Here is a 27,979-nt window from a genome sequence, read left to right as displayed (position 1 = left end):
TAAAATAGAATTAAAAACCCCTAATAATCAGTCTGTAGATTGGACGACTCCAGATTGGCTGCACACAGCCTGAGCAAAGACAACCAATTATAAGAAGTAAGACATGCAGCTTCCTGGGCCAGTGGGGGGTGGGAGTGGGCGGAAGGGATGGGTCACAGTCCTTTGGTGGTGGAAATGGTGTTTATGTACACTCCTAGCAAAATGTAGACATATAAATCAGTAGTTAATTAATATGAGAGGGGGAAAATCAATTGTATGTCTCAAAGTTTCTCAAAAGACAAACTGAATCTTTTTAATATATAGGCTATGTATTTGATATGCGGACTCTCTCAAAAGCCTAGACCAAGTAGATTAGAAGCATCCAATAGCACAGCTATATACAAGATACTGGATACTGTACAGCAAACCATAACAAAGGGACTTTTCAAAGTTAACCCAATTACCAAATAATGTGATGATAATATTAACTATCCCTTGTCTTTTTGAACCCTAAGACAGCAGGAACCTCACATCTCCACTCTAGAGCCCCTACTTCCCCCAGTCCTGGAACCCTTGGATAGGGCCCACTTTCCCGCATGCATCTCCCAATCCAAACCAAATAATATTGCATCCGCCGATCACAACCTAACCAACGCAACAATTGCCACCTCACCATGCTTCACCTCAGACTGTATCCAGAGACTTCACGTGTGGAATGACAACCCTTCAGCTTCATTACTCGGGTGAGACCTTTCCTTTTATAGTACACTCTAATTTTATCTCAGATAATTCACTTTCTAACAAAGTCCCATAACCTAGATATACACCAGTTTCTGTGAGAGAGAGCTTATGTTCACACGTATCCATAAACTACTGCAAAATATATACCTGAAAGCAGAAGTACACTAGAGTTTGCAGTGAGTACCTCCCTAACACTTCCTCTCCACTATTCCAAGCTTGGGATCCATGATTGCTCAACAAATTGTTTGGCTTCATATGTTAACTCTCTTTTCAATCACCAGGTTCCAGATGCCACCAGGATGCTGGCCAGGCTTCCCTGGATTGAAGACCCCACCAATGTGTCCTGGAGCTCAGCTTCCCCAGAGACACACCTTACTAGGGAAAGAGAGAGGCAGACTGGGAGTATGGACCGACCAGTCAACGCCCATGTTCAGTGGGGAAGCAATTACAGAAGCCAGACCTTCTACCTTCTGCAACCCTCAACGACCCTGGGTCCATGCTCCCAGAGGGCTAGAGAATGGGAAAGCTACCATGGGAGGGGATGGCTATGGGGATTGGGTGGTGGGAATTGTGTGGAGTTGTACCCCTCCTACCTTATGTTTTTGTTCATTAATCCTTTCTTAAATAAAAAATTAAAAAAAAAAGAAATAAATGAAGGAACATACTAAAAAAAAAAAGTATCAAAAAAAAAAACAAACAAACAAAAAAAAACACCTCCAGGTAGTCTTTCCCAGGCAGGGCTGAGGCTCTGATTGGTCAGGTATTTTGTCACTCAAATAGAGATCCAGCCACCTAGAGAGAGAGAGAGAGAGAGAGAGAGAGGAGGGAAAGAGAAAGAAAAAGGCTTGGAATGATATCCCTGCTGAGGCAGGAATCTTGGTAAAGAAAATAGCTCTTCAGAAAGCCTGCTAGGAGCAACTGGACAGCCAGTGGAACTGGTTCAGGAGTGCGGGGGGGGGGGTGGGGGTGGGGGGAGAGTGAGTTCAAAAATAGTGAAGCTAAAGATTTTCGTTTCTTTGTCTGTTTGGCTTCTGTTTGCCAGACCAAGAGTGGGCTATAGGACTTGTTTTTGGTGTCACCCTGACCATCCCTTACCCTTTCATGGACACAACAATTATCCTACCCTCTCCAGTCAATCCCAGGTTGTAAGCAGCTTTTTTTTTTTTTTGGAGCTCATGCCTGACATTGTTTCCAAGTTGCCATCTTGGCTCCCCCTCCCTCCTGCCATTATTTTTTAAATAATGTCAAAAACAAATCATCTCCGAAGATCAAGTAAGAAGTAAAGTAAATGCATTGTTTCAGAACTTACTACGTCACTTATAGGTCTGTGTAATTGCAAGCTATATTACTCATCTAATTTTTTTCTTATTGATTTAATAATGATCAACAGGATCATAGGATAAGGAAAAAAATGTTAACGTTTCATATTATCTTATATAACTTTACTAATAGCCCATACAGCTGATATTTTAATTTCATTTTACAGAGGAGAAAACTGTTATTTGGAGAAAGACAGGAAACATTATTTCACCCAAGGCTACAGAGTTGGTAATACTAGAACTCAAATTTATGTTGGTTAGGCTTAAAAGTCAACAAATTTAAATACTATAGCCACAGTCTGCTGTTTTAGTCCGGACAACAGCTAATAAGGGAGGTCCTTTTGTTCTGTGTGGCTGTGGTGGCTCATCGCTACTATCCAAAAGGAACCTCAATATTATCCTATATTATCTAGTATTAGTTCCTGAGTTTCCAAAGAACAGTTTTGCAGATAACCCACAAGTCACAAGTTTCACTGTATCCTGGGCTCATTTACCTTTGAAACCAAACTTTTAAAGAGGAAACCTTTTTGTGAGTAAACTTAAATTGTAGCATAGGTAAGATTTAGAAAATGAGATATCTCAAGGTGGAAATCTCAACATCAGTGAATTTATTTCAGGTTAGGAAATCTGAAAAACAATGTTTCCAATAAGACTCTAAAGGTTTTATGTGATGAAAGAGGAAATTTTTCAGGTGATATTTGTCCTTATCTGGAACAACAATAACAACAACAACAAAAAAAAAAACTCACGATTTTTAGGCACTTTTCAGCAAAATAAGCAGTACATTTGCACTGAGTTTTTCTTTCTTCTCAAAGGTTTTAATCTTCAGTAAATTGAACAGCCAAATGCTGCTTAGGATTCTTAAAAAAAAAAAAAGGAGGGGCTGGGTGATGGCACAACATGTCAAGCACACATATTACATGGGCAAGGACTTGAGTTCAAGCCCCCAGCCTCCACCTGCAGGGGGAAAGTTTTGCAAGTGGTGAAGCAGTGTTGCAGGTGTCTCTCTGTCTAGAAGCAGTGTTGCAGGTGTCTCTATCTCCCTCTTCCCTCTTGATTTCTCGCTGTCTCTATACAATAAATAAATAATTTAAAAAACATTAAGGAGGATTTAACTTGCATTTCATATTATCCTATAAGAAGTTGCTAGTCTAAAATTTTAAATGCACAAATAATTTACAGCTATTTCCTTTTGAAGAACTGGATTTTTTTTTTGAAAGAAAGTACAACTTGGGTGGCAGCTACTCCCTAGATGTAACACACACACACACACACACACACACACACACACACGCACGCACTTCTAGCAAGAATGGTGGGGCTGTGGGAGGCACACTTCCTTTACTGAGTTGCCAGTATGCTCCCAGAGCAGTCCTGTTTAAAGAGATGCAGGCAAGCAATGAAGGCCTGGTTCTCCCAGGTTTTGACAGTATTTATCATTAATATAAAGTTTAACAACATTTAACAAAGTATACTATGTAGAAAAGTACACAAAGTGTAGTGAGTGACTGAAATGCAATTTGCAAAGTGACACAGTAACCACTCAGATAAAGAAATAAACTATTATCTGTGGTCTGAGAGGTGGTGCAATAGGTAAAGCACCGGATTCTCAAGCATGAGGTCCCGAGTTCAGTCCCTGGCAGCACATGTACCAGAGTGACAGCTGGTTCTATCTCTCTCCTATCTTTCTCATTAATAAATCAATAAAAATATTAAAAAAGAAAGAAACTATTACAAGCATCCTAGAAGTCACTTTTCAATTTTCTTAATTATTAAATCCACAAATAGATACTCACAGAATTTCTGCCACCTACTTTAACAATGATTCTTTACTCACTATCAGGCCATTCCACCAGCTGGGGTGCCCTAATTGGGGAATCCTGAGATTCCCAAACAGACCTGAAGGGCCTAGAACTCAAATAAATCCCTCTCTCCATTGATACCAGTCATTTCTATCAGGAACAACAAAATAGACCCCTTTGGGGGCCCCCATAGGACCTTGCTCTCAACTTGGATCAACAATGGTAGAGAATGTTCCATCCTCCGAAGGAAGGATGGACAACATACTCTATGCTACACCTGAGGAAGATGGGTTGATACTGGGGCAGCATGGAATGTTCCTACTCATGACCACAGAATGTGAGCTCAGATCTACAGAGATTAAGAGGTCACACAGGCTCCTAAGCTAATATGGGCCATAGATCACATCAAATCGATGGGTTTACAGTCAACAATATTTATACCCCTTTCCCATATTTGAGAGCTACTCTCGTCCCTGATCCAGCTCTCTGGTCCTTTTTCCAGCCATGACATCATTTCCCCAGACAATAACTTGGATCCACTGGCATATCAGATTTCAGGCTCAGGCAAAAACAAATAAACAAGCAAACAAACAAACAAACACTAGTATAGCTACAGGCCCTTTGAAATATAACTAAAATATGCCTACTAGCTATCAACAAAATGGAGGATCCACCAACACTTCATCTGCACTATTCCAGCCTTTAGGTCCATGATTGTTCAACAATTTGTTTGGCGTTGTATGTTAACTCTCTTGTCAGTCACCAGGTTCCAGATGCTAGCAGGATGAGACCAGACTTCCCCGAACAGACAACCCCACCAATGTGTCTTTGGACCCCTGCTTCCCCAGAGCCCTTCCCCACTAGGGAAAGAGAGAGACAGGTTGGGAGTATGGATCGACCTGTCAATGCCCATGTTCAGTGGGGAAGCAATTTCAGAAGCCAAACCTTCAACCTTCTGCATCCCACAGTGATCTTGGGTCCATATTTCCAGAGGGTTTTGTCAGTGTTTCCTTTTAATAAATAAAAAAAATTAAAAAACAATTCTGCCACCATGTAACACTTTTTTTGTCAAGTCATTTATGTTATTTGTGTTTAATACTTGTTAACACATTTCTAAGATTAAAGGGTACAGTTCCAACCACCAAAATTCTGTGCCTGCACTCTCCCAATGATAACCCCCACAGTGCTCATCTTACAGATGGTTTATTTTATCCCAAGCTCATGTGTTTCACTTCTTTAGATTCTCCAGATGAGTGACACCTCTTATTCCACTAAGAATAATCATCTCCAGTTACATGCATTTTGTCCCAAAAGGACACAATAACATATATATATATTTTCTGATTGCACAGTAGTATTCTATGAGTTACTTTTGCTTTAGGAAAATTAGATAGATTTTTAATTGTTTTTGGTTGGTTGTTGCTATTGTCTGATGTATCCAGAGAAGGAACTAGAATTCTTTCTGAAGCAAAGTTTAAGTACAAGAGGTTCTATGATTTTAGTAGTGGTTTCTCAAAGTAAGGCTATAGACAGCACAAACTCTGCCATTAAGGAACTTACTAGAGATATAAATGGCTGATTCCTAACCAGGACCTACTAAATTTCTGGGATGAAGTTCACTGATTAGCAGATCAATTGGTGTAATTTAATTTTTGAGAAGGGCTGCTCTGTGGGTTCATAAGAAAAAACACGGAGCTTAGTTTTTTTGCCAGTGTCTGAGGTGGACATTCTGAAAGGTGAACTGACCTCCCATAATCAGTCTCACAGAAAGAACAGAGGGGACATAAACAGAGAAGGCCATGGCTCTTTATAGTTTATTATTATTTTTTAAAGAGCAGAAGTTCTCAAATTAAAATTATTCTTCAGAAAACCTTAAATAGTTTTTTTTAGCATTTAATTAAACACAAGTGCTTGGACCCCATCCCAGACTTACTGAGTAAGAATTTCCAGAGGTTTGGGTATATGTTTGAAATATTCCATAAATTATATAAGGATTATAGCAGGCCTCTCTAAACACAAGTTTAAGCTCCCTGAAGTGCTGTATCTCCAGATGATTGTCTATAGATATACAACAAAATAGAGGACTCTTGGAGAAAACTGTATCAGTTATCCATTGCTGAGTAACAAGTTTCTCAGAGTTCATGACTAAAAACTCCAGACATTTACTATTTCAGTTTCTATGTGTTGTGAATTTGGAAGTGAGTTAGTTGAGTGGTTTTTGTTCAGAAGCTTTTATGTGTTTGTGGTCAAAAGTCATCAATGACTACAGGAAACTGAAGGCTTCACTGGGACTGAGGACTCATTTCTTAGAATAAACACACACACACACACACACACACACACACACACACACACACACACACACACAGAAAGGCTTCCGTTCCTTGAAACAAGAGGCTTGTCTAGAGGATACTTGAGTGTTCTCTCAGAGGAAGAGGGGAGGACTATTCCTTCCAAGACTTGCTCTGTGAAGCTATCACTATTTCTAGGTTTTATTTGTTTGTTTTATTTTTAGTTAGAAGTAAGTCATTACATCCAAAGCACACACAACAGATGAAGATCCACCTCTTCAAAGCAGGAAAATCTAATAATTTGTTAAAATATCTTAAAACCACTATAAAAGAAGGCTTTGGATGGAATAAGGTTGTGGAGTCTACTTCCAAAAGTTATAGATTTTAGTGAAAAGCATTTTTTATAACTAAACCACAGCTCCAGGTTATAAAATGAGACAGACTTTGTATTCTACAGAAGGGTCAATGACAATGAGAGGAGAAAGGGCTGTTCACTGACAGCACATTGGGACAGTATGTTCATGGTGAGTTCATGTTGCCAGCTGACTTGACACAGAGAAGATGTGCAATAAATAAGTAAGTAATAATAATAAATAATAAGCAATACTTTGTTCAATAAATAAGTAAGAGTTCAACTGTCTACATTCACTTTCCCTTTGTCTAAAGAAAGTCAAGATGAAAGGAAGGTATAGATTACCCCCCTCACTTGTATTTTTTTTTTTACCAGTAGGCAGATTTTCTATCTGAAGCAAACAATTAGTTTCTGGTAGTGCTGAAGTCTCAAAAACCTTCAACAGGTCAAAACAAGATCAAGGGAGTGGTATCTTTCTATTTATCATTACCTAGAACAAACTTCAAACACACACACTTTGGCTAAATTTATTTAACCTCCACTTATCAATATGTAGTCTAGTTCAATGAATATTCTAGAGTACTGAAGAGATGAAAATAAAGATCCACTCAGGCTGATGGTAGCACACCTGGTTAAGCACACAAGGACCCAGGTTGGAGGCCCAGGTCTCCACCTAAAGGGGAACACTTCACAAATGGTTAAGCAGTGTAGTAGGTGTCTCTCTGTCTCTCTCCTTCTCTATCACCCTTTCCGGTTGATTTCTGGCTGTCTCTATCCAATAAATACAGATAATAAGAATTTTTAAGAAAAAGAAATACCCAGGAGTTGTACCCCCCCATCCTATGTTTTTGTTAATGTCTCCTTTCTTAAATAAGTAAATTAATTTTAAAAAAAAGAAAAAGAAATACCCATTCTTGGACTGGGTATGTCATGGTCTCTCAATGGTTTAATGCACATATATGCCAAAGGTTAGTTGCCAAGCATATAGACTTTGAGTTCAGGCTGGTTCTAACATGTTGGCTGCTAAACATTCCAGTCTCAATTTCTTTAGTGGTGAAATAGTTAAATGTATTTGTCTCCTAACATGATCAGAAAGATGAACTGAACAAACACATGAATGTGGCATTACAGTGTCAAGCTAACTTTACTGTCTACAGTTTACACTCTAGTTTAAAATAGTATCCCCAAATTTGTGTAAAACAAAATGGCAATGGTCGAATCAGCCAGGCAGAGTCCTCCAGACTCTGTTTCAACTCTTTTTCAAAGGACTTAGAGTTGAAGGAAAATCCAAGCCCCAGGAGAAACTAAAAAGCTATGTATGAGCTATTTCCAACACCCTAGAGTGGAAAAAATAACTGTGGGGAGAGACACGCCTGTTGAAGCGCAATTTTTTTCTCAGTTGCCTGAGCTAACTAGCAACTAAGGGGATGAAGAGATGGAAAACAGTTTCTTCTTTCTGAAATATTTTGCTGAAAGCACACACCAAACGAGTAATTTTGAAATGTCAGATGGCTCATATACCCCACTTTCTTAATTTATTTTAAACTATTTATTTACTTAAAAAGATAACTAGAATACCACCCCTATACCCAGAGTGCCAAGTATCAAATCCAGGGCCTCACACATGCAACTCTTGCTCTCTGCTCACTGAGCCACCTTTCGGTTGCCATTCAAATTTTGTTGTTCTTTTTGTTTTTTGTAGTTTAACTTTAATAGTTGCTTCACCTATCACATTTATTAGTAAAGTATGAAAGGTAATAAAGAGGAAATAAAGGGGACCAGAGGGGAGAGTAGAAATGGGAGAGGAAGAAAAGTAAAATAAGAAAAAGTCAAGAATAGAAAAATAACTAAGAGGTAGGATGTGAAAATATCACAGGGACTGGATGTTTGAAGGTCATCCTGAAAACCAGGATGGCCAGGGAACCAAATATGTATGATTCAGTGGAAATTAAAAATGGAGGGGCTGAGTGGTGGTGCATCTGATTGAGAGCACATGTGCAAGGATCCAGGTTTGAGCTCCAGGTCCTCATCTGCAAGGGGAAAGCTTTGCGAATAGTGAGGCGGGGCTGCAGGTGTTTCAGTTTCTCTCCCTCTTTATTTCCCCCTTCCCTTTCAATTTCCGGTTGTCTCTATCCAGTGAATAAATAAAGATAATAAAAAAATTAAAAAGAACACTTTAAAAAAAAGAAGGAAAAAATTGAAAAAAGAAAAGAAAAACAAGGGCAGAAAAGTGGGAGCAGCATCACAGTACTGATTTAAAAATGACTTATATAGGGGGCCAGGTGGTAGTGCACAGGTTAAATGCACATAGTGCTAAGCACAAGGACTGGCACAAGAGTCCTGGCTCGAGCCCCCAGTTCCCCACCTGCAGGGGGGGTCACTTCACAAGCGGTGAAGCGGGTCTGCAGGTGTCTCTCTTTCTCTTCCCCTCTCTATCTTCCCCTCCTCTCTCAGTTTCTCTCTGTCCTATCCAACAACAACAGTAGCAGCAGCAGCAACAACAACAGCAATGTGAAAAAAAAATGGCCACCAAGATCAGTGAATTCATAGTGCAGGTACTGAGCCCCTGGAGGCAAAAAAAAAAAAAGATTTATATACATGTTTTCTGAAGTGTTATACAGGCAGGATGAATTAGGAGAACTGGGTAAAAGAAAGATAAGATCAAATCAAACACTCTTCACAGTGCAACTTTGTATGCTTTTAGTTTTATATTGATATTTTACATTGATAATTAGGATACTTAAGTAAAAGAGTAGCAGAACTGGCCACTACTGGTTATAAACCCTGTTTCAAGTCTACGTTTTGTGATTTAAAACTATCCTCTCATATGAACCGTTGTCTTCCCAGTTTCCATTCCCTCCTTTTCTGGAAACAGGCTTTGCATTCATGCCTAGCTTATTGAACTGGGTGTGGCATACTGCGCCGAAGCAAAGGACTCTGAGGGAGGAAGGGAGGGAAGGAATGAAGGGGTGTTGGGGTCCCAGTGCATGTTGGAGGAAAAGACTCTACATTAGGTATATTGCAGAAGAAATTGTAGACACCTATCATGTGGAGATGAGAAACTGAACCCATGTGTCAGCAACTGTATAGTAAACTATTATCTGTCCAATAAGTGATGTAATTAAAAAGCTTGATGGTGGAGGCTTCATGATATGAAGATAATGTGATTCAATTTGGAACGAAGGGATCCTGACCTGGTGTTTCTGCAGGATTCACTTGTTAAGCAGACTCTTTTTCATCGCATATGGTGAGGGGTCAGTATATATGATCTACCCTCAACTGAAGACAACATGAGAAGAAAGCTGAGCTGAGATCTGAGAGACCTAGATTCAGTAGTACTAGACACACAGCAGTGTTGGTATGCTTAATATTGGTTTGGTCTCACTACCCCCCCCTCCCCCCCCCCCCCCCCCCCCCGCCTCCGGGAGATTGTGGTTTAGTCTTTGCCTTTTCGTGCTTCTCCCTTCTCCCCGCCCCCTATCCTACATACTTCCTGAGTTCCTGCTGCTGCCGGAGGAGAAAGATGCAGGACAGATCTGTGTGATGATTAGTTTAGGTTAGTTTTTGAATCGTTGCTCCTGAATAAAGAAATACAGCTTCTCTGCTCAGCCGTGTGTCCTCAAGTCTCTGTCTACTGCCACAAAGCTAGCCCAGCCCACTGGAGCCCCGAACTTTAATGACATATGGCGCCCACGTGGGACCTGACCTGCGCATCCCCCAGATAAGTGAATCCGTTATGGGCTGCTTTTCTGCTTGTGAAGAGGTTTCCAAAGGCCTCTGCCCTTTCTTCATGAGACTGTTTTTCTGTTTCTGGAACATTTCTCTCTTGGCCACACTGTGGTTTCCGCCCAACGCCAGACTGCAGGAGCCAGCTCGCGGCGGCATTGGGCGCGGGCTCCCTCCACACTGCTCGGCCACTGGGAGCAGGGCAGTGGGTATGGTGGGCAGGGATACAGCCTATCCTGGCTGCCACTCTGAAGCACCTTGGCCCGTGCCTTCTGCACGGCCGGCCCGCCTGCCCTCCTGCTATGAAGTCTGGGCAGATCCCGGACCACCTGGAGACCGTGGGCTCCCTGCTGGGACTGGGCCCCCTGGTCGAGATTCCCAGCTCGGATCTGAAGGCAGAGGAGCTAGACTAAGCAGAGATTCGTCCAGTGATGGCAACCTGCAATTCCTGGAGCTGAAGTTGTGCAAGAGGCCACCGCTAGACAACGCACTCCCCAAATGGCTAAGACAGTACAGATCTAAATTCGTGTTTAAAATGACATGTCTTCGTAACAAAGGTTTTTCTTCTTGTGTATTAAAGACCATGTTTACGTGTGTGTTTAAAATTTGGTAAACATTAACTTTAAGGTTAAAAATGTAACTTTAAGGCTATATTCTTACCAGACAGAGTTAAATGAAAAAGGTTGTCAACATAGTTCTCATAAAAGTAAAATTAACGTACATTTAAAGTCTGAGGTAAAAATTAGTTAAAAATCAATATATTTTAACTAAGTTGGTCTAAAAAAACCTGTGCACACCTAGGGTGTGTCTCCATCTTAAATGGGTGTAACAAAAGGTTAAGTAAGATGTTGATATGTAAAACTCTCAAATACCTTCTCAACTAGAAATGGTAGATTGCACAATGGTTATGCTAATAATTCTCATGCCTGAGGCTTTTTTTCCCATGGTTCTTCTGTTTACCTTTCCACATTCTATTGTTTAAACTTTAAACAACCTTAAAATCATACTAAAAAGACTTCCAATTGTAATAGAGTTATCAATTGTGGTAAACTTCTAATCTGCTACAAGTTCTGTTTCATAAGTAAGTGAATTGCAGCTGTCAAGTTCTCTACAGAAAAGCGGAATTCCAGCAGCCGACCTTCCTCATACAACGTTCCACCCCCTGTCATTCTTCCGTGGACATCTGCTTTGGACTGGCACTTCTATTGGACTTACTGGTACACCTCTCGGACACTTTGCACAAAACAAGCAGCTTCCCTTTATGCTGCTGGGTTTCTCAAAGACTGACTGCAGCCAGCTGCCTTGGGACTCCAAGCCATACCCTCTCTCCTTGCTAGGTAATTCCCACAGAGGCAAAAAATGCCTGTTGAGGCAAGTAACGCCCCCCCCCCCAGAGGCAAGAAAAGCCCACAGAGGCAGAAAATGTTCTTTAGTTGATAAGCCTTGCCCACAGAGGCAAAAAATGCCCCCTCAGGCCTTCCCTTGGCAGCACACTGGTTCTTGTTGATCGCTTACTTGTTCCTCCATGTTTGTGCCAGTTTCTTTTTTTAAAAATGCCTGTATGATATAGGTTTCTGTTCACCCCACACTCCTGATACTATGGTCAATTAGTTAAAAAGAAAAGGGGGAATTGTTGGTATGCTTAATATTGGTTTGGTCTTACTCCCCCCCCACCTCCGGGAGATTGTGGTTTAGTCTTTGCCTTTTCACGCTTCTCCCTTCTCCCTTCTCCCCGCCCCCTATCCTACATACTTCCTGAGTTCCTAACACTGCCGCTGGAGGAGAAAGATGCAGGACAGATCTGTGTGGTGATTAGTTTAGGTTAGTTTTTGTATCATTGCTCCTGAATAAAGAAATACAGCTTCTCTGCTCAGCCGTGTGTCCTCAAGTCTCTGTCTACCACTGCAATGTCTACCGCCGCAAAGCTAGCCCGGCCCACTGGAGCCCCGAACTTTAATGACACAGCAGTATACCCTTGAACTTTTCTTCTTTACTTTTGCTTACCCAGTGTGACCTGGCTTGTCAGATACAACCAAAAGTCTTGACTCATATCCTGGTCACAAAGAGGCCACTTATTTTCAATGAGTCTTGAGACCTTAAATCTCCTCATAAAATAGAAATGATGATGATGGTAATAATGATCATCATAATGAAAGTGCTATTATTAACCTTCATAGAGTTGTTAGAGCATCAAATGAGATAATAATTGGAAAAGTGCCTTGTCACTTGTAAGTCCTGATGCTAATAGTTGTCATTTATGCTTTTGGCATTTTAAGACTATTCTGTTGGTTCAGTATCAGGGGAAAAGGACTCATGATTGAATATAGTGCTTTTATATTACCTACACATATGAATATATATGTCACCTCTCAATATATTACTAGAGACGTGTACATATTTAAATAGTATATTCCAGTAAATCTTTTAGGTAACAAAATGGAGTTGGATACATGCAGTGATATGTTCATACACATACATGACAATTTTCTCTGAGTATACGTGAATATTCCAGAACACTTAGGGATTTTTCAGCATGCTTAGGTGTATCAGAGGCAAGCAGATCTCAGTATATAGTTCCTATTCCTAAGAAAATTACTATGTACAGTTGGTTAAATATACTCTCACCCACTCCCACCTTCAGGACTTCATGGAATACTGGTTTGAAAAAAGAATATATGCAGATACAATTAAGGTAAAGAAAGAAACAAGATTCCCTAATTCACCCACTAAACCAGGTGAGTTCTAAGTCCAGTGCAAGTGTCACTAAAAGAAACAGAAAAGAGGGAGTCAGGTGGTAGCACAGGAGGTTAAGTGCAGGTGGTGCAAAGCGCAAGGACCAGCATAAAGATCCTGGTTTGAGGCCCCAGCCCCCCATCTGCAGGGGGATCACTTCACAAGTGGTGAAGCAGGTCTGCAGGTATCTATCTTTCTCTCCCCCTCCCTGTCATCCCTTCCTCTCGATTTCTTTCTGTTCTATCTAACAATGACATCTATAACAACAATAATAACTATAACAATAAAAAAACAAGGGCAACAAAAATAAATAAATATTAAAAAAAGAAAAGAATCATAAAGGATGCAAGGAGACACAGAAAGAAAAAAAGCCATGTAAAGATGAAGGCAAGGATTGGAGGCATGGATTGGATTCTTCCTCAAAGCCTTCAGAAGGAACTGTCTCTGCAGATTTTTTGATTTCACATTTCTGGCTTCCAGAATTGAATTTTTGTTCACTTAAGTTTCCCAGTTGGTGGGACTTTTCTATGGCAGTACTAGAAAATTAATTCACCACAGAGCTATCTTCCTATATAAAGCTGAACAGGGAATGCACTAAAGCTTAAGACCTATGGCCGCTTAAACTCACTTGTTAGATGTACTTAGAACCATGCAAACAAGCTTCCATTTCAACATATTGGAATTAAAAGATACTCTCATAGACATTAAAAACAGACAAACAAAACCACTAGGACTGGTGAAACAGCTCACTTGGACAGCACAATGCTTTGCCATATGTGCAACCCAGATTCCAGCTTGGCCCCATCACACTGAAGGAAGATTCTGAGCTGTGGTCTCTTTCATTGTCTCTCTCCTCCACAAAACCTACTTCTACCGAAGAAGTATGTTGGTCCCCAGTAGGCTAATTCTCAGTGAATAGTACCTTCAACATATTTCTTAGCACTTAAAAAAATAATCCAGAAAACTTTCTTGTTAGCTGAGGAGTCCTACATTTTTGGACTGGAAAAAGAAGGGTGGGGGGAAGTAAAGGAGCAATAAAGTCAGGATGGCTGATTAGAGCTATTTTCATCAGGCCAGTATTTTATAACTTCTATTCTGTTCCCTAGTTGAACTGACCACTGCTTGATGAATTGTGTTTATCTGTAGTTCAGTGATAAAGTTCTCTTTTAATTCCCAGCTGAATAGAAATATTGAGGGCAATGCCACAGCTGTGTTTATTCTCACACTCCACCACAGTTATGTAAATACTGCCTATGGAACTATTTCTGATAAAGGCCCATACTAACTCCAAGGAATTATACACTCATTCGAGATGTCGGCCAAGATGAGCAGTTTCGATCCAGCTTGGCACAGCATATGAATGATATCACAGCTTCTCAGAGACCATTTGGCAATCCTCACAATAAAGGAGTCATTTTCTTTCCCTCTTAGCTCCCTCAAAGTTTCCTACTGAGCCAAATCATTTTTCCCAGCACCCTCTACTTCCCTCCTTTGGAAAAAACATGAAGTGGACACGTAAGACTTGAAGCCTCTTAACAAAATGAATAAATAAAAAATTGTAACTGACAACACAGGCTTCAATAGATGTTTCTCCAGATCCTTTCTATCCAGTGTGAGGCTTGGAGAAGACATAGATGAAAAAGACAAGCAGGCAGGGAACACAACAACCACAGGGAGCTAGGACAACTCAAACTTAAAACTTCATGGCCATTAGACTTGCCTCCATTCATTCACAAATCTATGACTTCTTGGGTTGATGGAAATACCAATCTCTAGGGAGTAGAATTTTCAACTATTTTTTAAAATTTTTTTAAAATTCTTTTTAATATTTATTTATTCCCATTTGTTGCCATTACTTTTTTAAATTTTCTTTATTGGGGAATTAATGTTTTACATTCAACAATAAATACAATAGTTTGTACATGCATAACATTTCTCAGTTTTCCATATACAATACAATCCCAACTAGGTGCTCTGTCATCCTTCTTGTACCTATATTCCCCCACCCACCCACTCCAGAGTCTTTTACTTTGGTGCAATATGCCAATTCCAGTTCAGGTTCTACTTGTGTTTTCTCTTCTGATCGTATTTTTCAACTTCTGCCTGAGAGTGAGATCATTCCATATTCATCCTTCTGTTTCTGACTTATTTCACTTAACATGAATTTTTCAAGGTCCCTCCAAGGTCGGCTGAAAATGGTGAAGTCACCATTTTTTATAACCTGAATAGTATTCCATTGTGTATATATACCACAACTTGCTCAGCCACTCATATGTTGTTGGACACCTGGGTTGCTTCCAGGTTTTGGCTATTACAAATTGTGCTGCTAAGAACATATGTGTACACAGACCTTTTGGGATGGGTGTGTTGAGTTCCTTAGGACATATCCCGAGGATAGGAATTGCAGGATCATAGGCAGATACTTAGAGGAAAATATTGGCAGAACTCTTTTCCACATACATTTTAAAGACATTTTCAGTGAAACAAATCCAATTACAAAGAAGACTAAGGCAAGTATAAACCTATGGGACTACATCAAATTAAAAAGTTTCTGCACAGCAAAAGAAACCACTACCCAAACAAAGAGACCCCTCACAGAATGGGAGAAGATCTTTACATGCCATACATCAGACAAGAGGCTAATAACCAACATATATAAAGAGCTTGTCAAACTCAACAACAAGAAAACAAATAACCCCATCCAAAAATGGGGGGAGGACATGGACAGAATATTCACCACAAAAGAGATCCAAAAGGCTGAGAAACACATGAAAAAATGCTCCAAGTCTTTGATTGTTGGAGAAATGCAAATAAAGACAACAATGAGATACCACTTCACTCCTGTGAGAATGTCATACATCAGAAAAGGTAGCAACAGCAAATGCTGGAGAGGTTGTGGGGTCAAAGGAAACCTCCTGCACTGCTGGTGGGAATCTAAATTGGCCCTTGTTTTATTGTTGTAGTTATTATTGATGTCATTGTTATTGGATAGGACAGAGGGAAATGGAGAGAGGCGGGTAGACAGAGAGGGGTAGAGAAAAATAGACACCTGCTGACCTGCTTCACCGCTTGTGAAGAGACTCCCTTTTAAAACATTTATTTATTTACTTATTGGATAGGGATAGGGAGAAACTGAGAGAAAGGGGAGATAGAGAAGGAGAGAGACAGAAAGACACCTGCAGACCTGCTTCACCACTTGTGAATCTTTCACCCTGCAGGTAGGGAGTAAAGGCTTGAACCCGTATCCCTAAGCATTGTAACTTGTGAGCTCAACCTGGTATACCACTGTCTGGCCCCTGGCTCTTTTTCTCCAAGGCAGAATTCAAGAAGAATTCTTGCTCAAAAAAGACACTTCTGAAAGAGGCAGTAAGCAATTATGTATGGAATTTCTCTTTTAGCAAATGTGATGGTCAAGACATTCAGCTTCACATTTCTTTTTAAACTGGGATTATTTTTTAAAATTTCATGTAATTTTTATTAGTGAATTAAGAGAAGTTTATAGCATCATAAGATTACAGGGATATAGTTCTGCACTGCACCCACCAGCAAATCTAGACCTCACCATAATTGTCCCAGTTCTCACACAGTTATAGAGACAATGTTTTTTCTTTTTTTTTTTTTGCATGTTCATGTGATTAAATTACTTATATTCCACAATGTGTGGAATATAAGTAATTTAATCACATGAATATGTTGCAGTTGAAACTATAGATCAGATTTTTATTTTTTTAAATTTTAGCTTGAAGTATTTTTTTTCAACTTCAGTATGCCTCTATTAAGTGAATGCTGACTTACAAGAATGTTGTAAAAAGGGTATTTTTCCACATCTCCCCAGGATAGGTGTCAGTATATTTCTCTTTTGTCGGGACATTGTGAGGATGTGGTTGAGCTTGGCAGAGCTTCACCTAAGGAGTGCGTCTATCCTGTCAGTCTCTCTCTAACGAGAGGTTGAGCAAGGAGAGACAGGAGTAACCCCAATGGTTTTCCTCATCTTATCAGACTCCCTGCGTCACAAAGCACCCCACATTCCTGATACTATAGTCATTAGATAAAAAAGAAAGGGGGAGATGTCTGGAAATTGTGAGGAGTCTCACAAAGCACCCTGCATTTTTCTGCCTCTAGGAGCCTGGAATTCCTTAAAACATTAAGCCAGCTCCCCCTGCTCCACCCTGCATTCCTGATACTATGGCCTATCTACATAGACATTGTTTTGCCTGAAAGATCCCCACCCATTCCATTCCTTTGATCTATCTTCTTTCTACCCTCAAGACCCTCCCTGCCTGCAGGATAGTATTATTAATCCTACCAGTTAAAACCTTCGCAACAGTTGCTAAGGAAGTTCCTATTTTTTCAGCCCCTTTTGCCTTTCATCACCCCTTTCCTAGCCATTTCCTTTTCTGACTTGCCACTTCTGGGTCTGTCCTTTAAAAGCCTTAGCTATCTCATCAATAAAGAATTGCATTGCCTCACCACCACAAGCTTGATTCATGAGTCTTCTCTCTCATGTCACTGAGTGAGTAGCAGCCCAGGCTGGCTTCAGTTACGTTCTATTCAACCCAGAGAGTATGCGCCTGGGAAGAGGCACCCCCACACTAGCCCCAGACTCTTTCTACCAACTAGCTATTCTGTTCCACTTACATTCTCAGCTTCCTCTTATAGCTCTTTCCTTCCCCTTCTGTGCCCCTGTACTAGCTACAACAGACAACAATGTAGTGAGTTTTTACTCTATCTTGCCTTTTGCATTGTTTTGTAGAGCTTAACTCTAAGTGACATCATCTAACATTCAGCTTTTAATAGCTTCTGTAACAGAGCTTGATCAGCCCAAAGTTTCTCCTGGTAAAAGCTAAGACAATTATATGGATCATGGGGTGACAGTTAAATGTTTGAAACAGCAATATACATATACATTTTTTTAGAATAGCCCTAGCATTATGGTTGGGTGTTGAGATTCTTAGCCTAACTCTAAATCCTGTGGCAAGTATGTGAGCACTTGAAGATAACTGAGTTGATTCTGTTGCTTGAAAATGTAATCCTGAGATAAACATGTGGATTTGGAAATCAGGTAGCCATGATGGGAGCTAATGAGAGCACTCAAGGAGTGTTTCAAGAGCAAGCAGTTAGTGGAAAAGAAGCCAGAAAAAGTGTCTTCCTCTTTTTTTTTTTTTTTAAATAAATCTCATTTCAAAAACAGGTTATGCTTCTCTGGGCAGACCACCTCACTAGTGTGTCCTGGAACCTTGCCTCTCCAGAGCTTTGTGCCACTAGGGAAAGACTGGAACAGGTTAAAGATATGGATCGACCTGCCAATGCTCATGTCCAGGGTATAAGTAATTACAGAAGCCAGACCTCCCACCTTCTGCTCCCCCAAAACAATCTTAATCTATACTTCCAGCAGGGGAGAAGTGATAGGATGAAGAGGATAAGAAGGCTCTAAACTCCAACTCTATCAGCACCCAGAGAGAAAAGAGGAAAAGGAGAGGGACTTTTGGAAGTAGTAATGTTGTCATGAGTGGCTTGGAGGGGATGTAAAGATTGGATCAGGAATAAGTAAGGGTCAATTATGTAAAATGTAGACAGATAGTTGTAGAGATGATGGTTGGCCCATGTTTACAACCTTAGGAGAACTGTGGTGGCTTGCAGTGGGGAGACTGAAGATTCAGAACTCTGGCAGGAATACAGTGGATTTATACCCCTGTTTACATGTAATTTTATATATCAACATTAAATCACTAATAAAATTTAAAAAACAAAAACAAAGATAGGTCTTGCATGATATAGTGTTCTGCTAAGCTGTAGGGGAATCTGATAATATTATTCATGTTGGCAAAATTCCAATTTTTCAGTAATACATAAATTTACAGAATATGTGAAGAGTTTCAGCATTTCGCCCTTTCCTAGGGGAATGATAGCATTATCAAAGTTTTAGAAGAGGAGTCAAGAGCTAATGTCAAAGTAGAGAAAACATTTAGTTTTTCTACTATGCATTTTCTCTGTGCCTCACAAAGTTTTCTTGTAGTCTGACTTTATGCCCAGTGGAGTTTTTAAAAAAGTTATATAAAGATATAAGGCACTGTGCAGGTCAAATTAAATACAGATATATTTGTCTCTTGAATCTTAGTATCATATACTGAAAAACAAACCACCTACCCCACAGTTTAATCTGTATAAAAAGATTTCAAGACTGAAGATCTATTTTTTGCTTCTTTTGCACTAGATTATTTTAGGCTAGTTACCTGATTAAAAAAAATAAGTAATAATAAAAAAGGAGAAACAGGATGTTCAGTTAAATCTGAATTTTTAGGGTGCCAGGCAGTGGTGTACCTGGTTAAGCGCACACATTACAATGCATAAAGTCCCAGGTTCAAGTCCCTGGTCCCCACCTGCAGGGGGAAAACTTCTCAAGTGGTGAAGCAGAACTGCGAGTGTCTTCTGTCTCTTTCTCTCTTTACCTTCCCCTCCCATCTCAATTTCTCTCTGTCTCTATCCAATAATAAATAAATAAAAATAAATGTTAAATATGAATTTCAGACAAATGATACTGTAGTATAAGTATCCCCATGAAATGTCTAATGGTGGGGATGGTAGAAAGTACATGGTGAGCATATACAGAAAAATAGAACTGATGAAACTTCACAAATGGTTACTTATCAGGACAGGGAAGAGAGAAGTATCACAGGTGTTGCCTAGGTTTTTGATTTATGCAAGTGAACAAAAGACAGTGTTGTTTACAAAAATAGAAAACTGAAATTACAGCAACAAGATCAATTGCCGAGACGGCTATCATGTGGTAAGTCAAATGAAAAGACAAATACCTTATGATTTTACCCATATAGTATATAAAGAGCCAGTCAAATGAGTGAAATGAATAAACCAAAAACAATGTTTAGATTATAAGACCAAGTTGATGCTTAGCAGAAGGATGTGGGGAATATCCAGGATATGTAACTAAGGCAATGGAGGTCAACTGTATGGCTATAGATGGACTGGACTTTTAGCTGCAATCTTAATGTAGCAAATATAAACAATGATTTATAATGACAGACCTAAAATTTACATAGTGCTACAATGTACTAGTCAATAGAATTTTAAAAAAGAATGAAAGAAAGAAGATTGAAACTGATTCATTATAGGGAGAAATATGAGTTATTCTTCTAGCTATATAAGGAAGAATTACCTATAAAGGCTGCACAATTAGTCACTAATATTAACATTTTTTTGTCCTCAGTACCTCCAAATACCCATTAGTATTCAGCAAACTTTCAATAAAAGCTATTAGTAGCATATTAAGAAAATAAGGTCCACAAAGAATGGCAATAAGACATAAGTTGATGAAACAAGGATTTGAAGAAATTCTATTGCAAGAGAGTTTAGGTTCAGAAAATGGGGGTGGATACTGACAATTTCAGTTACTGTGGAAGAACTAGACTTAGAGGAAAAGCAGAAACAAAAAGTATCCTACCTTGAGCACACGTTACCATGTGCAAGGGCCTGGGTTCAAGCCCCATTCCCACCTGCAGGGAGGTTGCTTAATAAGTAATTAAGGAGGTCTGCAGCTGTTTCCCTTTCTGTCTATCTTCCTCTCCCCTTTCAATTTCTCTCTATTCTATCAAAAATATATATAAGGGAAAAAAATAAAGAAAAGAAAAAGGGAAAAATGACCGCTGGAAGCTGTAGATTAGTAGTGTCAGTACCAAGTCCCAGTGATAACCCTAGTGGCATAAAGAAAAATTACCTCCCTTAAATATATAAAGAAATGAATGATCAAAAACAGAATTAACAGTCTGAAGGGAATTGAAAGGTTATATAATGTGAGCACTCATTTCAAACGTGAAAAACGTAACTTCTAGAGAGAAGTTACTGCACCAAGCTGACACTTAGAGGCAGTAATATCACAACATCATTGAGGCTAGAATCTGTAAGTTTTACATGCTGATGAAAATTCAGAGAGTGGGGACAGAGATGAGAACTCATGGTGTACTGAGGGCAAATTTCACTTCCAGAGGGAAGATCCTGACTAGGGGACTACTAGCTTCTTCTGTATTTGAAATACTGTAGCACTTTGGAGATATTTCACTGTCAAAGTATTTATGGAAATGACAGCTTCATAATTATTTTCTCTGTGAAGCCTTTGATCAAAGACACTTTCACATTTTTTTTGTAGATAGTAATAATCATTTTCATTACCTGAAGGGTTTAGACAAGCACACACAAATAAATCTTTTACCCACAAAATTGCTTTTTTTTTTTTTTTTTACAAATTATCTCTGAACTATCTAGCAAGTTTTAAATTGTTATGCACTTCAGAACTGGATACAAGAGAAAGTGAAAATAAGAATAATGCAAATGTTTCAAAAGGTCACACCACATGAAATCCAATCTTTTTCATTCTTATAGCAAACACCAAAAATGCCAAACTAGTTAGGAAGAAAGTCTCTCTCTATGAAATAACAGCCTGTGAAGTTGAGGTCTGCTTAAGGTGCAGTGGTGTTTTTCTAAAGAATATATGTGTTGAAGTAGTGTAATAAAAATACTACAGAGGTGGGGTCGGCATCATGAGAGGGGAGAGGAGACCACTATGGGATAATAGTGAGCTCCTGGGCTAAACCTGGGCTAAACCTGAGCTCCTGGGCTGTTCAGATGCCCGCCTCTACCTCATAGTATTCCAAACACTACTAGATGATAGAATCTGCAGATTAAGCTTTCTATCCAACATTGTTCCCTTGGGCTATCTGTAAGAGGGTTGCTTTATCAATTACTCTGGGCTGACTTTACCAAGACTTAAATACTCCCTCTCTAAAAGAAGACATTGGAAAAAGTCATATTTGGGGGTGAGCCAAGCACAGATCATCATAATCACATCTGAATCATTCACTCAGAAATATTTAATGCATACTTTTATGCCAGGGAGTCTACTAGGTCACTGAGGATATGAAGTCTGATAATATGGCCATGGCTTTCAAGGAGTTTATTGTTCATAAAGATGGATGGGGACCTGTGGTAGACAAAGAACCCAATTACCATCTGAAACAAAATGCTAAACAGCACAGTGGTAGGGATGCCATTAACGGAGTCAGCTGGTTTTGGTCCAAATGCTGATGATGTGCTGAGCAGCCTTGAGCAAACAATTCAATCTCTCTGTGTCTTGGTTTCTTTATCTACAAATAGGAGTGGACCCAATTATACTAAATTCAGTGCTTGGAATAGTGATAATCCTAAAAAAGTATTTTGAAATAAAATGGTAACTTGGTTGAACCAAAAATGGAGGAGCAGCCACAGAGAGAACATTGTAAAGGGCAGCCTGAACAAAAACATAAAAATGGAAAAAAAATGCATCACACATCCTGAAACTAGAGTATAGTGTGTTAATGACTTGGACAAATTGTAGAGAGAGACAGGCAAGGAAGTGAAGTCATACATGAGAGAGCCTGAAGGAATCCATTGGCAGATTGTAAGTGACAAGACAAAGCTTGTATTGTCAAGTTACCATGCTGGAAAGACATGATTGGAGGAGAGACTGGAAGAAGGTGATCTGCTAGCTCACCTGTGCAGTGCTGGAGTTCGCAGCAGTACAAGCACAGAAGAGAGAACACTAAATACTAAAGGTTAGAGAAGGACAGAACAAAAGAGCATCCTCTTATGATCACCTAATTTGCTAATTAATACTTAAACCTAAGTATTAGTTTAATTATCAAATGCCCTCTAAATAGTGAATACAGATAACAGCCAAATATGCATGCATGAGTCTGTAAGGTATGAGGGGACTACAAAGATAAGGAGGATGTTATCCTAGCCACTTACTGCATAGTGAAGAGGATGATATCAAGATACTATGATATATAATTGAACAGGTCTGTCATTAAAGAGTAGCAAGGAAGGTAAGGAAATGGAACTACGCCAGGAAATATAGGTATGGAGATTACTGAAAAGGATAGTTATGACAGAGGAAGAATGGCAGATAGTGCATTCAAGTTTGTAGGAATTCTGTGATGGGACAGAAATGCAGGAAAGCTGAGAACACCCACAAATAGCAAATCATTCAAGTTACAGGGGAAACTATTTTGATAGCTGTATTTATTTTTAAAAATGTTATTGAGGTTTAACTGATACACTAAGTGTATATTAAGTTTAGATGTGTATATTCATTGTGACTTCTATTTCTCTTTCTATAGCTTACTTTGCATTATCTGGAATCCCAGTAAGCAAGCCACACAGTGTATGCTCTTTTTTCTGACTTCTATGCAGTGTAGTTATTTAGAGAATGAAATAGTTTATGCTCCTTTACTGCTAGTGCTGTATGTCTCATTGGTTTGTTTATCCAGCAACCTTTTGAAGGACTTATTGGGGGGCCAGGTAGCAGCACACCCAGTTAAGTTCTCACATTACAGTGTGCAAGGACCCAGGTTCAAGCCCCCAGTCCCCACGTGCAGGGAGAAAATTTTGAGAGTGGTGAAGCAGTGTTACAGGTGTCTCTCTTTCTCTCTCCCTATCTCCCCCTACCCTTTCCATTTCTGGCTGTCTCTATATAATAAATAAAGATTTAAAAAAGTTGTTAAATTTTTTAAAATGACTTATTGGTTGTTTATAATTCTTAATTAAATACAAATAATTCTCTATCCCTTTAAATTATTATTATTTTTTGGAGTATGATCACATCCATTCATTTCTCTTAGATAAGAAGCTAGGAATGGGATTACTTACTCAATCTAGTAGGTTCATGCTTACATTTATTGCAAAAAATCATGTAGTACAGTGATTATGCAAGATAATTGCTAATCAGTAGCAATTTGATGATCTTGTGCCTCGATGTAATTTTCTTCATGTTCCTTGTACATAGGCTTTACTAAGCTTCAGTGAATCTGTAAGATTTTATATTATTATTAAATTGGGACAATTTTCAAGCTTTTTTTCCTTATTTTTGTCTATCCTCTGCCATCTTTCAGGAATCAACTATAGACATATTAGGCTTTTTTCACTGATTTATTTATCAGTATCGTCTGAAATGTCCTTTCTTTGTATCTCTTTTTGGATAGATCCCATTACTAAGTCAGATATTCTACTAATGCTTTTTTAAAAAATAGTACACATAGTCATTTTCATTCCAGAAAGTTTTACTTGGATCTTTTTAATAACTTCAATTTCTTCTTCTTCTCCTTCTCCTTCTCCTTTTAAGAAAGCCAGTAATCAAGCTGGGAACTTTAGGCACAGAAATTTAATGCTCTACCAGTTAACAATATCCTTAACCATTACCTTAATTTCTTTAAAAAATTTTTTTTCATTTATTCCCTTTTGCTGCCCTTGTTTTATTGTTGTAGTTAATATTGTTGTTTTTATTGATGTCGTTGTTGTTGAATAGGACAGAGAGAAATGGAGAGAGGAGGGAAAGACAGAGGGAGGAGAGAAAGACAGACACCTGCAAATCTGCTTCACCACTTGTGAAGCGACCCCCCTGCAGGTGGGGAGCCGGGGGCTCAAACCGGGATCCTTACGTCAGTCCTTGCGCCACGTGCGCTTAACCTGCTACACTACCGCCGACTCCCTATTACCTTAATTTCTTAACTTATAAATGCATGACATACACTGACTTTAACTGTTTTAATGTCCTTGTTGGCTAATTTAAAACTTTTGGGTCAGTTTTTTGTCAGTTTTAATGGCTTGGCTTTCCTATCCACTGTGGATCATATTTCCCTACATCTTTGCATGGTAATTGTACATATCGATGCTATATGATGTGAATTTTTCATTGTTGATTGCTAAAGATTTTGATACTCCTAAGATATATTATTCAGTATTTTTCCTAGACACAAATTACATAGAAACTTTATTTTCTTAGGTGTTTCTTTAAAGATTTTGTTAAAAGAACTGAAATGGTGAGCTTTTAAAAAGAAGGATTTATTGTTATTTCTTTCATATGTGATACAGGGAGAGTTTCACTAGAGACAAAGAGAAAGACGTCAGAGTGCTGTTCTGATACATTTGCCACTGCAGCTGAATTGGTAGCCTTAGGTGCACACATTTTATGTTATCAGCTGAGATGTTCCTCTGGTGTTGTGTGTTTTTAACGTGAGTTCTGAACTGTGTACAGAGAAGGTCCTTTGGATACTCAATCTAATATCAGATGAATTTATGACATTTTCCAGTCCCACTGACTAGACAGGAATTGTTTCTGGCCTTGTGTCAATGGTGAGAAATATTGCCCTAATTCTTTGGGGGTAGCCTTTTCTTGGTCTCCTGTATTTCCCTCACATGCAGGTGCTGAATGTGAAGGGATCTTCAAGTCTTTGGAATTTTATCTGTGAATCTCTTTTCTTTGCACAGTCTGTCTTGTGGACAACCGTTTTGGTGTTTCCCTACTCTCAACTCTGTATTTCTAACTCAGGGAATCTTTGGGGCTACCCTCTGAGTTCTTTTTCTCTGTGCTTTGACCTGAAGACTCTCAAGGCTAGAAAGCTATCACAGGTGCATGTGTGCGTGTGTGTGTGTGTGTGTGTGTGTGTGTGGTGTGGTGTGTGAGTGTGTGTGATTAATACTAAGTTACAAGACTGTAAGATTATAGTGTATAGTTCCACACCACAACCACCAAAGTTCTGTGCTATCAGAGTGTTACATATCACAATGTTCATTTCCCATTTCTGATGTTCAAAGTCTTGGGCACTCAGTACCATGTGTTTTGCATGTGTTATCTACTTCAGGAGTGACAGTAAAGTTGCTGTTATTACAACTTTCTCAGAATGGAAGTCATGTACTTTCCCTTTAAGTCTTTAAGATACAGCCCTTTCATATATGGAACTGAAACAAATAAAGTTGCAAAAAAAAGGAAAGAACAAACTGTCTCAAAGATTTTTGTGAGAACTATGGTGATAATCATGAGGGGAGGCATAGAATTTTGGTGGTGACTACAGTGGGGAACCATAATCTGCGCTCTTATAATTTTATAAACTATAATTAAAACACTAAAAAACAAAAATATACAGTCTTAAAGAGTTACAGCTCTTTTAGAATTTGTCTAGTAAATCTTCCGGTCTGCATTAGAAGCTCCCTTCTTCTCCCCTCCCAAAGACAAAGTATTTTCAGCATGATGACCTTTATGATAACAACTATATGGTATTTTCTATCATGGCTACACAAACTGACTGGCATTAAACTGGATTCATTTCAGGTAACTTCAGAGACATTTACTGGGAAGTTGCTATGTGCTAGACAAAGATGTTATAAAGATAAACCAACTCCAGAGTCTCTTGGTTTTCCAGCATTAGTTTAAAGACAGCAAATAACTTTCAAAGTAACTAGTTATAGGGCTTGGGGATTATCTATGATTTAAATATTCCCTCCATTTTTCTTGAGCTTTCTAACATTCACTCATTTTCCATCATGGAGAAGTAGAAGACATAAGACATTCAAGTCACATGACCATATTACTTGTATGCAGCACAGGGGCAAATGTTGAAACTCCAGAACAAAGTACATGGTGCTTCAAGCTGTTGACTTCCCTGGTGTATGCTATACTCTATTCCCAAGAATCATCATTGAAAGTTGAGTTTACTTAGACCGGAAAAAATAGTCTCAGATGGCCCAACCTTAGAAACTAAGGGAATACAGAAGCAACCAGTGGCACAGCTATTTACAAGATACTGGGTATTACACAGCAAACCCTGACAAAAGGACTTTTCAAAGTTAACCCAATTACCAAATAATGTGATGATAACATTAACTATCCCTTGTCTTTTTGAACCCTAAGACAGCAGGAACCTTACATCTCCACTACAGAGCCTCTACTTCCCCCAGTCCTGGAACCTTAGGATAGGGCCCATTTTCCCGCATGCCTCTCCCAATCCATATCAAATAATATTGCATCTGCCGTCGCAACCTAATCAACACAACGATTGCCACCTCAACATGCTTCAGCTCAGACTGTGTCCAGAGACTTCATTTGTGGAATGACAACCCTTAGGCTTCATTACTCGGGTGAGACCTTTCCTTTCATAGTATTCTCTAATTCCATCCCAGGTGGATCGCTTTCTAACAAAGTCCCAAAACCTAGATAAAGACCAGGTTCTGTGAGAGAGAGCATATGTTCACACGTATCCATAAACTAGTGCAAAATGCCGATCACAACCTAACCAAAGCAACGATTGCTACCTCAACATGCTTCACCTCAGAATGTATCCAGAGACTTCACGTGTGGAATGACAACCCTTCAGCTTCATTACTCGGGTGAGACCTTTCCTTTAATAGTACACTCTAATTTCATCTCAGGTAGTTCACTTTCCAACAAAGTCCCATAACCTAGATATACACCAGTTTCTGTGAGAGAGAGCTTATGTGCACACGTATCCATAAACTACTGCAAAATATATACCTGAAAGCAGAAGTACACTAGAGTTTGCAGTGAGTACCTCCCTAACACTTCCTCTCCACTATTCCAAGCTTGGGATCCATGATTGCTCAACAAATTGTTTGGCTTCTCTTTTCAATCACCAGGTTCCAGATGCCACCAGGATGCTGGCTAGGCTTCCCTGGATTGAAGACCCCACCAATGTGTCCTGGAGCTCAGCTTCCCCAGAGTCACACCCTACTAGAGAAAGAGAGAGGCAGACTGGGGGTATGGACCGACCAGTCAACGCCCATGTTCAGTGGGGAAGCAATTACAGAAGCCAGACCTTCTACCTTCTGCAGCCCTCAACGACCCTGGGTCCATGCTCCCAGAGGGATAGAGAATGGGAAAGCTACCATGGGAGGGGGTGGGTTATGGGGATTGGGTGTTGGGAATTGTGTGGAGTTGTACCCCTCCTACCTTATGCTTTTGTTCACTAATCCTTTCTTAAATAAAAAATTAAAAAAAAAAAATATATATATATATACCTGAAAGCAGAAGTACACTAGAGTTTGCAGTGAGTACCCCCCTAACACTTCCTCTCCACTATTCCAAGCTTTGGGTCCATGATTGTTCAACAATTTGTTTGGCTTCGCATGTTAACTCTCTTTTCAGCCACCAGGTTCCAGATCCATCAGGATGCCGGCCAGGCTTCCCTGGACTGA

The 27,979-nt window shown here is 39.4% G+C and overlaps 1 protein-coding gene and 1 non-coding gene across 3 annotated transcripts in view; one reads left to right on the top strand and one right to left on the bottom strand.

The window, feature by feature from the left end:
- The window catches only part of SNTB1 (syntrophin beta 1), a 356,345-nt gene that overhangs the window by 125,662 nt on the left and 202,704 nt on the right, over positions 1–27,979 (bottom strand). The window lies entirely within an intron of this gene.
- On the top strand, positions 25,920–25,981 carry LOC132542838 (U7 small nuclear RNA). The gene has a single exon (XR_009553807.1). It is a non-coding gene; the product is annotated as a U7 small nuclear RNA (small nuclear RNA).

The sequence above is a fragment of the Erinaceus europaeus genome, chromosome 1, assembly GCF_950295315.1.
Source record: "Erinaceus europaeus chromosome 1, mEriEur2.1, whole genome shotgun sequence".
NCBI classification, from domain to species: domain Eukaryota; kingdom Metazoa; phylum Chordata; class Mammalia; order Eulipotyphla; family Erinaceidae; genus Erinaceus; species Erinaceus europaeus.
Note: the sequence above shows the minus strand (reverse complement) of the source record. Positions and strands in the feature narration are given on the sequence as shown.